This window comes from Balaenoptera ricei, chromosome X (genome assembly GCF_028023285.1).
Source record: "Balaenoptera ricei isolate mBalRic1 chromosome X, mBalRic1.hap2, whole genome shotgun sequence".
Classification (NCBI taxonomy): domain Eukaryota; kingdom Metazoa; phylum Chordata; class Mammalia; order Artiodactyla; family Balaenopteridae; genus Balaenoptera; species Balaenoptera ricei.
The window spans coordinates 104715414-104732848 of NC_082660.1; positions in this window are offsets into that span (position 1 = coordinate 104715414).

The window sequence follows — 17435 nt, forward strand, 5'->3', positions numbered from 1 at the left end:
GAATAAGAACTACCAAACTATATCATGGTGTCTTTCTAAAACTATAAACATAAATCACTGTCTGAGGCTATGATGGAGATGCCTGTTCTCCATAACGAGTTTAATAAGACCTTCTCTTGATTAAGTATGTTGGAGGAGTTACTACACAAATGGCATCATTACAAAAAATTGTTGGGGTGCTATCCCAGACACTTAAGTGACCAGCCATTTGCTTAAGATTAAAGGAATTCTGGCTTCCTGAATCTCCATATTTTGTAGAAAATTCTTGGTTATTCTTTGTGTCACCTGCTTCAGGAAGTCATTGCTGAACCTCCTTTTCTCCAGTCTTGCTTAGATGCCCCTCCTGTGTCCTATCAGAGCACTGTTTTTATATGTCTCATGGCAGTTACCATATTGCATGGAATTGAGTTTTTTGCCTGTTTCTCCCACTAGACTGTGAGAAACCTGAAGGAAGAAATTAGTTATTCATGTTTGTATTTCCGGAATTTAGCATATTTTCTGGGAGACAGTAGATGATCAATAAGTACCTCTTGAACCGAACTGAATTTAGAGTCCTAAAAACACAATTACAATGAGTTTAGCAAAATAAAAGATGTTGCCAATTCAGAATAGTTAAAGATGATAGGAAAGCATGCCTGGTGCCAAAAGGACAAAAGTGTGGATGCCTCTTCTATGCTCATAAGGAAAGGATAAGATAGATGCGTATCATGTCCTTGTACTACTAACTTTGCATATGTTGTCTCATTACATGCTCACAATAACCTTCCAAAGTAGTTTATTATCACTTCTAATTGACATATAAGGAAATTGATGCTTAAAAAAATCACCTAACTAACTTAGAAGGATTAACTAACTTAGAAGGATTAACTAACTTGCCCAAAGTCGCCTAGGTAGTGAATGGAGGCAGATTTCAAACAGGTTTTTCTGGTTCTGCAACCCTTGCTTTTCTTATTATCCTTAAAACTTCACCTCTTATAAGGTTCATTTATCATTCGCACTTCGCAGCATAAAATTCCATGGAAAAAGGAACTCATTTACAATCCCCATTGTTGACCAACTTTTTAGCCTGTTTCTTACAATGTTGATCTCCCAGGGCTTTAAACCCATTGGCATATAGTAGGTGCTGAATAAATATTTGTTGAAACAGTAACGATGAGTAACTAATACTCTTAACCAATAGGTACATTTACTCTTACTAGTGCTTACTCCTGTCTATCACATCCCTGAATATGTACAAATTTCTTACACATAGATTGCCAGCAATGAGAGTTAGATATTCAAGGAGTTGAAAAGCACATCCTATAAATTATATCTTTGCTCTTCAGATATTTCTAGTCTTAGACTCTGTTAAGAAACAGAGAGGAGTTACTGAACTCTCAAACAGTGCTTCTTTGAAAATAGAATTGAGCCTCAAGGAAGCTCTAGATAGACCTTTAATAATAATATTTTATACTTACTGTCTTATGAGAAACTTCATATATGTTATGCCATACTATGCTACAATCCTCATAAAAATCTCATAGGTAGGTAATAGTATTATCTTTTTACAGAATGCTTGAAGCTAGAGAGGTTAAATAGCTTGCTTTTAATCACCTGACTAGGAAAAGGCGGAGGGACTTCCCTGGTGGTCCAGTGTTTAAGACTTCGCACTTCCACTGCAGGGGGCGAGGGTTCCATCCCTGGTCAGGGAATTAAGATCCTGCACGCGCAGCTGTGCGGTTCAACCAAAAAAAAAAAACAAAGAAAAGGCAGAGTAGGAGCGGAACCCCTGGATTTGATGAACCCCATGGGTCATTCTTGAAGGAGGGAGATAAATATTTAACATTTATTTATTTTAGGCAAGAAACTCTGTTAGGTGCATTATAAAATTGTCTCGAAATTTAATCATCACCAAGAAGTAAGAACCATTATGACCTCCATTTTATAGTTCTATATATTTCTCTAAGGAGACCAAATTGCAGAGAGGTTTAATAATGTACCCAGTGTTACCTACACTGGAAGCAAGCAGAAGCCCAGGAAGATAATCTGGGTTTTCTTATCCATAGTCGAATATTCTTTCTTCTATGCCACATCTTATGGTCTGTTAGGAGAATTATCTTGAGAAGACGTGGAGAGCAATCCTCTTTCTTGTGCATTTTGGGATCAAGCTGGGCCTTTGTTCTATGGTTTCTGCCAGAGTAGTAGTGAGAAGTCTGGAGTTTAAATTTGGAGAATGAGGAGAGATAAAGTTAACTTATGTTTTTGATGCTACACAAAGCACATTGAAGTGGTCTAAAATGTTTCTGTATTGGACTCGAACTGACACCATTCTCTCATTTGTGCTTAAAATCATCATAAGCAGAGAATAAATTCAATGGCTTTGTAACCAAAATCATCTTAAATATTCAGAAGCCAAACACCTTCTTCCTCCTGCCCACAATCTCAGAACAAATTCATGTGGCAGATTAGTAAAATAAAAGACCACAAAATTAATCAAATCTTAATGTTTTCTTGTCATATAATACACAATAAGGCAATATTACACTTCATACAAAGGTATACCAGTGCTTAGGGAAATGGAGATAAATATGAAGCTGAAAAAAAAATCTAGTAGGAAAGATTAGAGTTTAATCAACAATGATGTATGTGCATAGAATACCAATGTTACGATATTTAGACGTTTTTGGTATCTGGTGATAGTTACTAATCAGCTGCAGTGAAATCTTCCATAATTTATGGTAATACTAATCTTATTCAATACTTAAGACTGTTAAAGAATTCTCAGAAATTGAAAGTTTTAATTATATTTAAATATGACATGGGATCAATCCCTAAACCATCATATTTGTAAAAAAACAAAAGTTAGATCTAGAGTAAAAATTGTTGAAGAAACTGCAATTTAATTACACTGAGTCTGTTCATTTCAACATTATTTACAATAGCCAGGACATGGAAGCAACGTAAATGTCCATCAACAGATGAATGGATAAGAAGATGTGGTACATATACACAATGAAATATTACTCAGCCATAAAAAAGATGGAAATAATGCCATTTGCAGCAACATGGATGGACCTAGAGATTGTCATACTGAATGAAGTAAATCAGACAGAGAAAGACAAATATCATAAGATATCGCTTATATGTGGAATCTTTAAAAATGGTACAAATGAACTTATTTACAAAACAGAAATAGAGTCACAGATGTAGAAAACAAACTTATGGGTACCAGGGAGTGAGTGGGGAGAGGGATAAATTGGGAGATTGGGATTGACATATACACACTACTATATATAAAATAGATAACTAATAAGGACCTACTGTATAGCACAGGGAACTCTACTCATTACTCTGTAATGGCCTATATGGGAAAAGAATCTAAAAAAGAGTGGATATTTGTATATGTATAACTGATTCATTTTGTTGTACACCTGAAACTAACAGAACATTGTAAATCAACTATACTCCAATGAAAATTTTTAAAAAAAGAAAAGAAAAAGAAAAAAAATTACACTGAGTCTATGTACTAAAATGCCCATTAACAGTCTTTTAACTTCAGAAAGATTTATATTATGTTCAGTGAATGATTTAATGGCAAGTCAAAGATCTTATTATTTCTTTTAATTTATCAAATTCTAGTTCTATTTTCTAAATGTATAATGTATTGGTCTAATACATTTAATATTATTGGGATAATCATATTCATATACCTCAATTTCATCAAACATGAAATAATTATTTCAAATTGTTCAATGTCTGTGACTTGCATTTAAAATATCGCTTATCTAATATCTAGAATTATACAAGGAATATATAACTATTGTACAAATTTAGAAAATATAAAAATTGTGTAAAGAAGAATATAAAATCAAGCATTATCCTACTACTCAGAGATAAACCGTTGTTATTTTTAATGTATATCCTTTTAAGATTTTTTATACTTCCTATATACTACTTTAAAATAGAGATCTTTCTCCACACAAAATTGTTCTTGTTTTTTTTCTTAATATGATATTATTGAATTTGCTTCTTCTCTCTTATTCACACTTCAGCCCTCTCTCATCCAGCTTTCCACCATTCCAGTGAAACTGATGTACCAAATGTACACATTTCTGTCTTCATCTTTCCCAGCAACTCAAACAGCACTGTCCAATATGGCAGCCACTAGCCACATTCGGTTATTAAAATTAAGTTAAAAGCAATTCAGTTCCTTAGTCACATAGCCACCTTTCAAGTGCTCAGTAGGCTCTTGTGGCTAGTGGCAACTATGTCCTACAGCACAGATCTAGAATATTTTCATTACTACACAAACTTCATTCGGACACTGCTGTCTCAGCGGCTTTTGACAAAGTTGTCCAGTCCTTCCTTCTCAAGAAAGTTTCCCCCCATGGCTTCCATGAAAATACACTCTCCTGGTTTTCCTCTTACTTTCCTGCTGCCTGTTCTTGGTCTCCTTTGCTGGATTCTCTTATTTTCATCATACAAATGTTAGCATGTCCTAGAGCTTAATTCATAGACCTCTATTCCTTTCATTCTGTACCCTTACCTTAGGTGATCATATCAAGTGCCGTGGAATTAAATAACATTTCTAAGCTGGCTACTCCCAAAATTATATCTCCAGCCCTAATCTCTAACTTTGAACTCCAGACTTATATATCCAATTGTCTACTCAATATTTTTTGTCTTCAACTTAATATGTCAAGAATTGTCTTATTTCCAATCCTCCAAAACCTATTCTTCCCTAAGTGTCCCCTAGCTCAATAAATGGTATCACAATCTACCCAGTTACTCTAAAAATCAAAAGTCATTTTTTATTAATGTCTTTCCCTCTACTGACACAGAGAATCCATCTCCTTCTCTTTATGTAATAAATCAGAAATACTTAAAGCATGATGAGACAAAAAGTTTAAAAATAAAGGGATGAGAAAAGTACAAAGTGATAATACAACAAAAGGAGGTGTCGTGATGTTAATTCTAAAAAGAGTCAAATTGTAAACTGTGCCAAAAGTAGTATTTCATGTTCAAAAAACATGCATTCTAGATAGAAAATATGCTTCAGATTTTATAAAGGAAACACAGGTGAATGTGCAAGGAGAAACAGCAGACAAATCAACCATCAGGGGATGGATTTTTTTCTCGGAATTTAACAGATGAAGGTAAATGAAAATGCATAACAGTTTTGTGAATTTAGATAATTCATTTAACTATCTTGTTCTAAACTATACAAAATTGTACCAGAAAGTACATATTCTGTTTAAACATTAAATATCAACAGAAAATGAAATATTATATTTAGAAAAATTTTGTGCTAACAGCAAAATTATAAAATACCTCAGAATAACATTGGAAAATGTGTAAGATCTCTGTAAACTGTAAAACTTTATTTTGGTAAATAAAAGACAAAATCCTTAATAAATAAAAAGATGTGCCACGTTATTTGATAGGAGGAGAATTTGACAAATAGATTATAAATATTGTCTCTGCTAATTTATTGGTATAGCTAAGATAATTTTGAAAATAATAATGAAGGGAACTTGCACTACCAGATTGAAAATATTTATGTGTTGTAAGGCTAAAATAAATCAATGTGTAACTGACACAAGAATAAACAAAAACTGTTTATCTACATAGCCTACATCTTTATCTATGTGTATGAACTTTATATACCATAAAGGTGGCATTTCAAATTAGAACATTGGTTGCCAAATCATTCCTAATCATGGAGGTAAACGTTTAAAAAACCTTATAGGATAAGACTAAGAGAACTGACTACAATTAGAAACATTTTTTCTATATCTAAAAAAACCCATGAATATTTACAATCAAAACTCAAAGGCTAGTGAAACCTGGATAATATTTGCAACATATGACAGAGTAAGGGTAGATACCCTTACTATGTAGAGTTCTAACAAACAAGACAATTGCAAATATCCCAATAGAAAAATGCTTGAAGGACAAGAACATAAAATTCACAAAAGAAGGAATACAAAAGCTAAACCTATGAAAATAAGGTCCATATTATTAGTAATCGAATAAATTTAAACTAAAAAAAAACTGTGATAATATTGCTTCTGAGAATATTGCTTCTTCATCAGCCAGTAAGAGAAATGCTTACTTAGAGAGGAGAGGCAATGTTCCCACCATTATTTTTCCAAGCATCTTTCTAGTATTTTCTCTGTTATCCGTTCTATGCAATATGAACTTTTTCTCATTAATCAAATTAATTGAAGAAATCTCTAGAAATCTCTAGAAATCTCTCTGCTGATTACTTGTCTCAAATAAGAAACTTAAAATAGAATTATTTTGGTGGTAAATATTAAAGGAGGTGGAGGGCAGTATTTGAAATCACTTTCTAAATCCTTCCTCTCATATTATGTGGTTGGTGAACAGAGAGTAGAAAATTCAGTGGTTCATTATTCAAACTTGTGTGGGTGTGGGTGTGTAGAGCACATGCACAAATGCTTATTAACTGGGAGATTAATCTTTCCTTAGTAATAAAAAGTTTTAATCACAGCCTAGAGGATGGGGAATCTAGGGTCACAAAACTTATTTAAAACAAAAGCTTAATTCATATAGAAGTTTGCTGCAGATAGAAACTTCCCCTAGTGTGCTGTTATTCTGTCTAAGCCTTCCTTCCTGTTCTGTACCATTACCTGAAGGTGGCAGCCTTTCCACAAACTAATTTCTCAGGACTCTGAAAGGTAGGCACTCCCATCTTGCCAACAATACTGAAAAGGTCAAACCACTACAGAAAACCACCTTATAGAACAGAAATATATTAAGCAAGAAAATTCAGATACTTTATGCTCATCTCAAAGATGACAACAAAAAGAGAAAATGAGAGAAAAAGTCTCATCACATAGTTGTATAATCAAACCTTTAGCAAGAATCAGAAGAACAGATACACAAAGATGATTATGTCTTAAAGACTAACTTTCCTGCATTATCAAAAAATAAACTAAAATGCTTCAAAACTTCTACATGCTAATAGGACACATGAACCAAAAGTAACTGTCAGGGCACAAAGCATGCTGTTTCAAAAGAATAGCATCTAAAAGAGAGTTTTTAAGAAGAAATTATCCTATAATTACCCTTGCCGTCCCGTGCTTAAAATGGCCCTTTTCAGAGGTTCTATATCTCCAGAAACAGTCCTGGGCAAAGAGTAACTCTTAGTGTTTCTTTAGAAATGTCTCTGAAATGCCAAGTAGCTCAATTTGTTCCTGGCTTTGCTCAAATTATGTATTTTATAATCAGTGAAAAAATAAAAGCCAATCCAAACCTTATCTACTCTTGGAACTAACCCTGGATATAACATGTGTTTTGTCTACTCTGGCCCACACAGGAACAAAATGTCAGAGGCCAGTTTTTAGGATGGAGAATAGACATTATAATGTTGTGCTGCATAGAAACAAACTTGAAAAGCCACCAAAATTGTGACTCAGGATGTCAAATGTTTGAGACCAATTTGCTTGGTAATAACAACACAAAAGGGAATAAGAATCTTCTGTGACAAACTTCATATACCTTAGTCATGAATAATTCCCTAAGTCCTGTAAGAGCATGCAGTTTTATATCTACCATGACTGTGCAGAATTCCAAACCCTGAAGGAAACTGGACTTCTGACTTCATGGGCCCATTCTGGTTTTGAAATGAAGGATGAAGGCTGAGGTAAATGTAGGCCTGTCTTACTTATGATTATGTATTTAGACTAAGGTTGGCAAATTATAGCCCAGGCAAAATCTGGCCCACCACTTGTTTACGTAGATAAAATTTTATTAGAATACAGCCACGCCATTAATTTCTGTACTCTCTATGGCTGCTTTTGCACCACAACTTCATGGTTTAATAGTTACAACAGAGATTGCCTGGCCTGCAAAATGGAAAATAATTTCTTCTACAGTAAAAGTTTGCCAATCCCATACTAGACTGTAATATCCATGCCCCACCCCTCAAGAAGGTAAGTTGCATGGCAGCATGGACTATATATATATATATCTTATTCACTACTGTATTCCTTTTCCTTAGCACAGTGCCTGGTACATAATTGATGCTCAATAAATATTGGTCGAATGAATGAGGGAATAAATATTACCCTGAGTACATTCAAGCTTGCGGTCTTTCTCTCCATGCCCAGATACAGGAAAAACTGTCATACTGCACTGCCCCTACATCTCTCACACACTTGAGTCATGAATTCTGAACAAGAAGATTGGAAGGAAATCAAAGCTGGAGAAGCAACTGAAGCAAATGGCTTAACATCTGAATCATATTGTTTGCATAGTCCATTCATGTACATCTCTCTTAGATTGTGTGATTATGATAATGATGGTCATCATTTATGAAGTACTTGGTATGTATCAGGGACTTTGTACACATTGTCTTATATAATATTTACAGCCCTGTAACATATGCACTATTATTATCATTTCCATTTTACAAATAAGCAATGAAGACTCAAAGGTTAAATAACTTGCTAAACGGAGCAGAGATATAGAAGCGGGATGGGAATCCAGGTAGTGTGATTCCAGAGTCTGTTGTAGAAGAAGCAGAATTCATTGTTTAATAGAAGTATTTTTTGTTTTGTTATGATGGTCAGAATAGTTGCAGGGATTCTCTGATTTGGTCACAGCTCTTCAAAAAGCTGTCTGATCACAAATACCAACTTTTCCCCCCTCTATCCTTGTGACAAAAAACAAATAAGGAGTATCTCTATACTAAGTTCTCCAAGGGGTAAATGCTGATGGAAGAGAAGATTTTGAGGACGTGAAAATTAATAATGACAAATTCAGAGACAGTGACAAATGCTTCGAAGAATGTGTGGGCATTAGATTTGGTCATCTTTGCTAGAGCAATTTCAATGGAAAGGTGAACCTTAACACCTAACAGTGGAAGCTTAAAAGGGAACAAACATACCAAAACCAGGCAAAGACATCACAAGAGGAAAAAAAACCCTAGAAACCAATATGCCTTATGAATATAGGCATAAAAATCTTTAACAATTCTAGAAAAGCAAATTCTGCAACATGCAAAAAAGGAGTACACACCACAACCAAGTAGGATTTATCCCAGTAATGCAAGAGTTGATTCAGCATACATAAATCAATCAATGCAATACACCATATTAATGCACTAAAAACAATATTCTCAATAGATGCCAAAAAAACATTTAACAAAGTCCAACACCTTTTACCATAAAAACACTTAACAAACTAGAAATAAAGGGAAACTTCTTCAATCTGATAAAGGGCATCTATGAAAAATCCAGAGCTAACATCTCAATTAATGGTGAAAGATCAAAAGATTTCCCCCTAAGATCAGGAACAAAAGAAGGACGCCCAGCCTTCCCACTTGTATTCAACATTGTACTGAAAGTTCTAGACAGGACATTAGGAAAGAAAAAGAAATAAAAGGCATTCAAAATGGAAAGAAAGACGTAAAACTATCTCTGTTCACAGAAGACATGAACTTATACACCAAAATTCATAAGAAATCCACAAAAAAACTATTGGAACTAATAAACAAGTTCAACAAGTTTTGAGGATACAAGAGCAATATACATAAATAGATTGTACAACTATATACAACTGTATTGTTTTGTATACAATTATATCGTATTCCAATGCAATTCCTATACAACGAACAATCTGAAAATCAAATTAAGAAAACAATTCCATTTAAAATTAAAAAGTGTGAAATACTTAGGAATAAATTTAACCAAGGAGGTGTAAGAATTACACATAAAAACTATGAAAACATCATTGAAATAAATTAAAGATGTATGTAAATATAGAAAGAGCCCATGTTCAAAGACAGGAACACTAATATTGTTAAGATGACAATACTCTCAAATTTACCGATTCACAACAAATCCTACTGAAATCTCAGCTGCCCTTTTTTGTAGAAATTGACAAGCTGATGCTAAAGTTTATATTGAAGTATGAATAGCCAAGACGATTTGGAAAAGGAAACAAATTTGAGGACTCACACTTCCCATTATCAAAATTTAATCTCCTGTAATCAAGATTGTTTGGTACAGGCATAAGGATAGCTCCCTCCCTCTCTCTCTCTCTCTCTCTCTCTCTCTTTCTCCATATATATGTACACTATTGAATTCTTATATATGGAATAGAATTGAAATTATAGAGGTAAACCTACATATTTATAGTCAATTGATTTTCAACAAGGATGCCAAGACAATTCAATGAGGATTCAATAAATGAGGCTGTGAAAACTGGATATCCACATGCAAAAGGATGACTTTGGAACCTTACTACACAAGATACAAAATTTGATTCAAGTTGTATCAAAGATCTAAATGTAAGCATTAAAACTCTAACACTCTTAAAAGAAAACATAGGCATAAATCTTCATGACTTTGCATTTGGCAATATATATTTTTTAGATATAACACCAAAAGAACAAACAACCGAAGAAAAATCTAGATAAATTGAATTCATTAAAATTAAAATTTTGGTCTTCAAAAGGCACTATTTAAAAAAGTGAAAAGACAAGCCACAGAATGGGCAAAAATATTTGCAAATCATATATCTGATAAGGATCTCATATACAGAGAATATAAAGAACTCTTACAGCTCAATAATGAAAATACAAATGATATAATTTAAAAATGGGCAAAGGATTTAAATAGATATTTCTCCAAAGCACATATATGAATATCCAATAAGCACATGAAAAGATGTTCAATTCATTAATCATCAAGGAAATGCAAATCAAAACCACAGTGGGATACACTTCACAACTACCAGGTATGTCTTTCAAAATGACAGATAATAACAAACATTAGCAAGGATGTGTAGAAATTGGAACTTTCATACATGACTAGTGGGGATGTAAAAATATGCAGATGATTTGGAAAACACTTTGGCTGTTCCTCAAATTTTAAACATAGTTACTATATGACACAGCAATTCCACTGCTAGTTATACACCCAAGAGAATTGGAAACATATGTCCACACAGAAACATGTACACAAATACTCAAAGTAGCATTATTCACAATAGCCAAAATGTAGAAACAACCCCAAAGTAATCAACTGATAAATGTATAAACAAAGTATGGTATATCCATAAAATGGAATATTATACAACAATAAAAAAGAATCGAGTACTGATTTGTGCTACAGCATGGATGAACTTTGAAAACATGCTAAGGGAAAGGAGCCAAATACAAAAGGCCACACATTGTATGATGATATTTATATAAAATGTCCAGAGTAGGGAATTAGTAGTTGTCAGGCTTGGGAGGGGAGATTGGGTAGTGACTGTTAATGGGTATAGGGTTCCTTTTTGGGGTAATGAAAATATTCTGGGGTTGGACAGTGGTGATGGTTATGAATATACTAAAAACCATTGAATTAGATACTTTAAATGCTGAGTTTTATTAGTATGTGAACTGCACCTCAATTTTTGAAAAGGAATGGGCTGCAAGGAAATGGGGAAAGTGCACATGTATTGCAAGTTTGATCATTCTGAGACTAAAATATAGTAGAGAGCTAGAGGGATTCCCAGATAGGAGATCAGGATCAACTAAAAAATTACAAAATGAGGAAGCTTAAATATGTTTGAAGATGTAAGGAACCAGTGGAAAAAGCCCTTGCAAATATTGTATGTTGATGCTGCATATGATAAAGGTAACACATTGTTATGTTTTCAGAATAGCAATTTTTCTCATGCCACTTCTCCTCAAAGTACAAATCATACATAATGTGTTTGCATTGTAAAGTTGTTTTCCCAAGAATAATATGGCATTGTATTGATTTGCCTTAAAGTTTCATTGGGGTGAGATGAGACCCTCTGCAACAGAAAACTGAATCCAGAGCTAGAAACAGAACTTGCAAAAGGATAGAGAAAAGCACAGGTGTAACCTAAAACAATGCATTCTGGCCTTTTTTAGTACAGTTCCAATACTGCCTTTTCACATTAGTGACTTGCCAAGAACCAGATCCCAGAAATCTGCCCGAGTTATGTAGGAGAAGAAAAATAATATCCCCTTCTAGGTTCTCTTTCTAAGAAGCTGAGACATCCTTGTAATATAAAGACAGACTAACAGGGGAAAAACAAACAGAAGTTTAGTAACATGTATACCTCCTGTACACATGGGAGAGACCCAGGAAAACTGAGTAACTCCTGGAAGTGGCCCAAACCACGACCTTAAATATCATCTCCAGCTAAAGACAAAAGAAGATGTTGGTGGAGCAGGGGAGCTAGTTACAGGAGGTTACCAGGCAAAGCACAGTAAACAAGGGTATGGTTGTTATGCAGATTTAGGTAATTGCCTTCTCCATTGATAAGAGTTTCTAGAGATTTGGTCATCCTCCTCTTCTTGGTACAGCCAGGAAGACACTTACGAATGGAAATTTCCCTTATAAATGTTAATTTCTCTTACAAAGTGTAACTTCTACTCCATTTTTAGAGTTTCTCCTGTATCCGCTGTCTTAAAAATAATCAGACTAAAATAATCCTTATGCCAAAAAGGCATATTTTGGGGTGGCAAATTCTGCTCCCCTTCAGTTGAATGAGTCCTGCTTGTGACAAATACTTTGAGAAGAACCAGTGATTTTGGATTATTCAAAGGACAAAAGTTAACCAATAGATGTTCTTCATATGTTGATATTTAACTAAGCAGGTTTCCCTTCATGTTCTTTTAAGGCTTCAGGTAATATAGAAAGATAAATAGACCCACTATCTTGTCTCAGATTAATATATGCTGCTATCAACAGGTCATTATGAATGATAAGATAAACCAGCGTTGACTGTGTAGGTAGATCCAAGTCTCTTCCCTACACCCTCACCAATTATAATCAATTAAAGAAATCTCTATGGTACACCAGGAGGAAGAGAGAGAGAGAGAGAGAGAGAGAGAGAGAGAGAGAGAGAGAGAGAGAGAGAGGTGGGTTTTGCTTTTCACTGGAGATCAGGAGATCAATTTAGATGGTGAACATTCTTGTTCTCTCACCCTATAACAGAGCTGTGTGACAGTACAAAGCAATCTGTATGTGGGTGTGCTGCTATTATGCCTGTCCCAGAATAAGCCCAAATAGATTTGAAGCCATAGAATTTCAAAATCTTGAGAAGCTCTGAAAAGTCAGCAGGATTGATTTTTAAGAACTTCTGATTAAGAAATGAGTTTTGTAAAACAGATTTCTGTCTAGTTTAGAAGACTCTCTGCTGTTTAACTCTACTCATTTCAGACTAATTGAGTTTGGCATTTCCCTAATTAAAGTTTTTTGGAGCTGAAGCACATTTTCAGAAATTTCAACAGATTGAAAATTCAAGGCATCTATACATTACTCTTTTCCTCTATCTCCTGAAATTTAGCTCTTTCTGATTATATTCATGAACAATTTATTTACTTCACTGGTACCTTACTGACTCTCATTTGCCATTAATAATTATGGAATTTAGCTAATGCTCTGACTGGAGGTCAGAATGGGAGGCCAGTTGGCTTTGGAGGTTTCAAAATTCTTTATTCAATGTCTTTGATTTATCTACTGGTATCATCCTTCTTCCTTCTCTCATATCTATCTATCTATTTGTCTGTCTATCTTCATCATCACCATCATCTATCATCTAACTATATAGCTTTCTCTCTCTATATGTATGTATTTTATAAGTTTCAGGTGGATAGTATTATAATTTGACATCTATATACACTACAAAGTGATCATCAATACAATTCTAGTTGCTGTCCATCACCATATAGTTGACCACTTTCACCCACACCCAACCCCCTTCCCCTCAGGTAACCGCTAATCTATTCTCTATATCAATGAATTTGCTTTTGTTTTATTTTGTTTGTTTGTTTTGTTTTCTTAGATTCCATATGTGAGTGAAATCAAATGGTATCTGTCCTTCTCTGTCTGACATATTTCACTTAGCATAATACCCTCTAGGTCCATTCATGTTGGGGTAAATGGCAGAATTTCATTCTTTTTCATGGCTGAGTAGTTTTCCATTGTGTATGTGTGCATATATACATATCTCTCACATCTTCTTATCCATTCATCTGTTGATGGACACTTGGGTTGCTTCCATGTCTTGGCTCTTGTAAATAATGCTTCAATGAACATAAGGGTGCATATATCTTTTCAACTTAGTGTTTTTATGTTCTTCAGATAAATACCCAGATAGTGGAATAACTGGTTCATATGGTAGTTCTATTCTTAATTTTTTGAGGAATCTACATACTGTTTTCCAAGGTGGCTGTACCAATTTATAGTCCCACCAACAGCGTATGAGGGTTCCCTTTCCTCCACATCCTCTCCAACATTTGTTATTTCTTGTCTTTTCAATTATAGCCATTCTAACAGGTGTGAACTGATATCTTGTGGGTTTGATTTGCATTTCCCTAATAATTAGTGATATTAAACATCTTTTCATGTGCTGGTTGGCTATTTGTATGTCTTCTTTGGAAAAATGTCTATTCATATCCTCTGCCCATTTTTTAAATCATATTGGCTTGTTTTTTGATGTTGAATTGTATAAGGTTGTTATATATTTTGGATATTAATTGCTTACCTAATATATTATTTGTGAGTATCTTTTCCCATGCAATAGGTTGTCTTTTCATTTTGTTGATGGCTTCCTTTGCTGTGCAGAAGTTTTTTAGTTTGATGTAGTCTCATTTGTTTATTTTTTATTTTGTTTCCCTTGTTTTTGGAGTCAGTTTCACAAAAACATTGCTAAGACTGATGTCAATGAAATTATCACCTATGTTTTCTTCTAGGAGTTTTATGGTTTCAGGTCTTACTTTCAAATCTTTAACTCATTTTGAGTTAATTTTTTTGTGCATGATGTAAGATAATGATCAGATTTTGTCCTATTGCACGAGGCTGTCCAGTTTTCCCAACACCATTTATTGAGGAGACTATCCATTCTTCATTGTATATTTTTTGCTCCTTTATCATAAATTGTTCATATATGCGTGGGTTTATTTCTGGGCACTCAATTCTGTTTCATTGATCTGTCTGTTTTTGTGCCAGTGCCATATTTTTTGGTTACTATAGATTTGTAATATACTTTGAAATCAGGAAGCATGATACCTCCAGCTTTGTTCTTCTTTCTCAAGATTGTTTTGGCTATCCAGTATCTTTTCTCACTCCACACAAAATTTAACATTATTTGTTCTAGCTCTGTGAAATATGCTATTGGAATTTTGATAGGGATTGCACTGAATTTGTAGATTGATTTGGGTATTGTGGACATTTTAACAATATTCTTCAAAGGCATGAACATGAAATATCCTTCTATTTATTTGTGTGTTCTTCTTATAATTTTCAATGTAAAGGTGTTTCACTCCTTTGGTTAAATTTTTTTCCTAGGTATTTTATTCTTTTTGATGCAACTGTAAATGGGATTTTTTCTTTATTTCTATTTCTGATAGTTCATTATTAGTGTATAGAAATGGCACAGATTTCTGTATATTGATTTTGTATCTTGCAACTTTACTGAATTCATTTATTAGTCCTAACAGTTTTTTATGGGAGTCTTTAGGGCTTTCTACATATGTAGTGTCATGTCATCTGCAAACAGTGAAGTTTTACTTCTCCCTTTCCTATTTGGAGACTTTTATTTCTTTTTCTTCCTAATTGCTGTGGCTAGGACTTTCAATACGACGTTGAATAGAAGTGGCAAGAATAGGCATCCTTGTCTTATTCCTCATCTTAGAGGAAAATCTTTCAGCTTTTCACCATTGAGAATGATGTTAGCTGTGGTTTTGTTATATATGGCCTTTATTATGTTGAGAGACTTTACTTCTATACACACTGCATTGAGAGTTTTTTTAATCATAAATGGATGTTGAATTTTGTCAAAGGCTTTTTCTGCATGTATTGAGATGATCATATGGTTTTTGTCCTTCATTCTGATAATGTGATGTATTATGTTGATTGATTTGCAGATGTTGAACCATCCTTGAGACTTTTGAATAAATCCCACTTGATCATGGTGTATGATCCTTTTAAAGTATTGAGGAATTCAGAATGCCAATATTTTGTTGAGGATTTTTGCATCTACATTCATCAAGGATATTGGCCTATAATTTTCTTTTTTTGTGGCATCATTGTCTGCTTTTGGTATCAGGGTAATGTTGACTTTGTAAAATGTGTTTGGAAGGTTTTCCTCCTCTTAAATTTTTTGATAGAGTTTGAGAAGAATAGATATTCAGTCTTCTTTGAATGTTTGAATGTTTTGTAGAATTTGCCAATGAAGCTGTCTGGTCCTGGCTTTTGTTTGTTGGGAGATTTTTGATTACTGTTTCAATCTCCTTACTACTAATCAGTCTGTTCAGATTTTCTATTTCTTCATGATTCAGTCTTGGAAGATTATATGTTTCTAGGAATTTATCCATTTCTTTCTAAGTGGTCTAATTTGTTGGCATGCAATTGTTCATGGTAGTCTCTTATGATCCTTTGTATTTCTGCGGTATCAGTTGTAATTTTTCCTTTTTCATCTCTGATTTTCTTTATTTGAGTTCTCTCTCTTTTTTCTTGGTTAGTCTAGCTAAAGTTTTGTTGATTTTATCTTTCCAAAGAACCAGCTCTTAGTTTCATTGATCTTTTGAATTCTATTTCTTAGTCTTTATTTCATTTAATTCTATTCTGATTTTTTTTTCAGGCTATTGAAATGTTGCCTTTTATTTTAATGTCAATGTGTAAAGTGGCATACAGGCAACTTAAAATAACATACATGATATTGACATATTTATTCTTAGAACTTATGCATTATATTTACAGACATACAAATATAGGACAATGTTTTACAAAATCTTTTACTAATTACATGTTTACAACATTTTCAGAAATAAAATGAAATCTGCTATAAACCACCTTACTGCAATATGTATATAAAAAGGTTTCTAAATATCCATGTTTTCCTTCATTTCTATAACCATTTAAGTGCTTAGTTTTAAAAAATTCATCATACTCATCAGCGTAGTCACACATCATTAGTCACTGCTGGACTGTTATCAAGTAGAGAAATCAGACTCCTTGATTAGCTGCGAGGCTGTATTTTCAAAAGCTTAATTAAGGAAAGTGACCTACTACTACTAAGTGTTCTACTCTATTCTAGTAAAATACAAGGACCCCTCCTCCCATGAGTTGTTTCCAGAGAAAATTGGTTTGGAGTGCTAAGCAAGTATGAGTTTGAAAGCTCAGAAACCTGCTGATTTAAAATCTCCACCGTTAGCAGGGTTAGCCTTTTCTTCATTCACTCTTCAGCGCTGGGAAGGTCACTGCTTCAGTAGGAAGTTCATAAATGGTCAGGTGGAACTGTAACAAAGTCATCTTCATCTTATGTTAGAGTCTAGCAAGGCTAAATATTAAATTTTCTTTCCAGTTAAAAGAAAAAGGTATATACAAAACACTGAGTACAAAAATTTTCCAACAAAAACATCATGACTTGTTTTGCATCTTGACATAGAAAAGACATTCAAC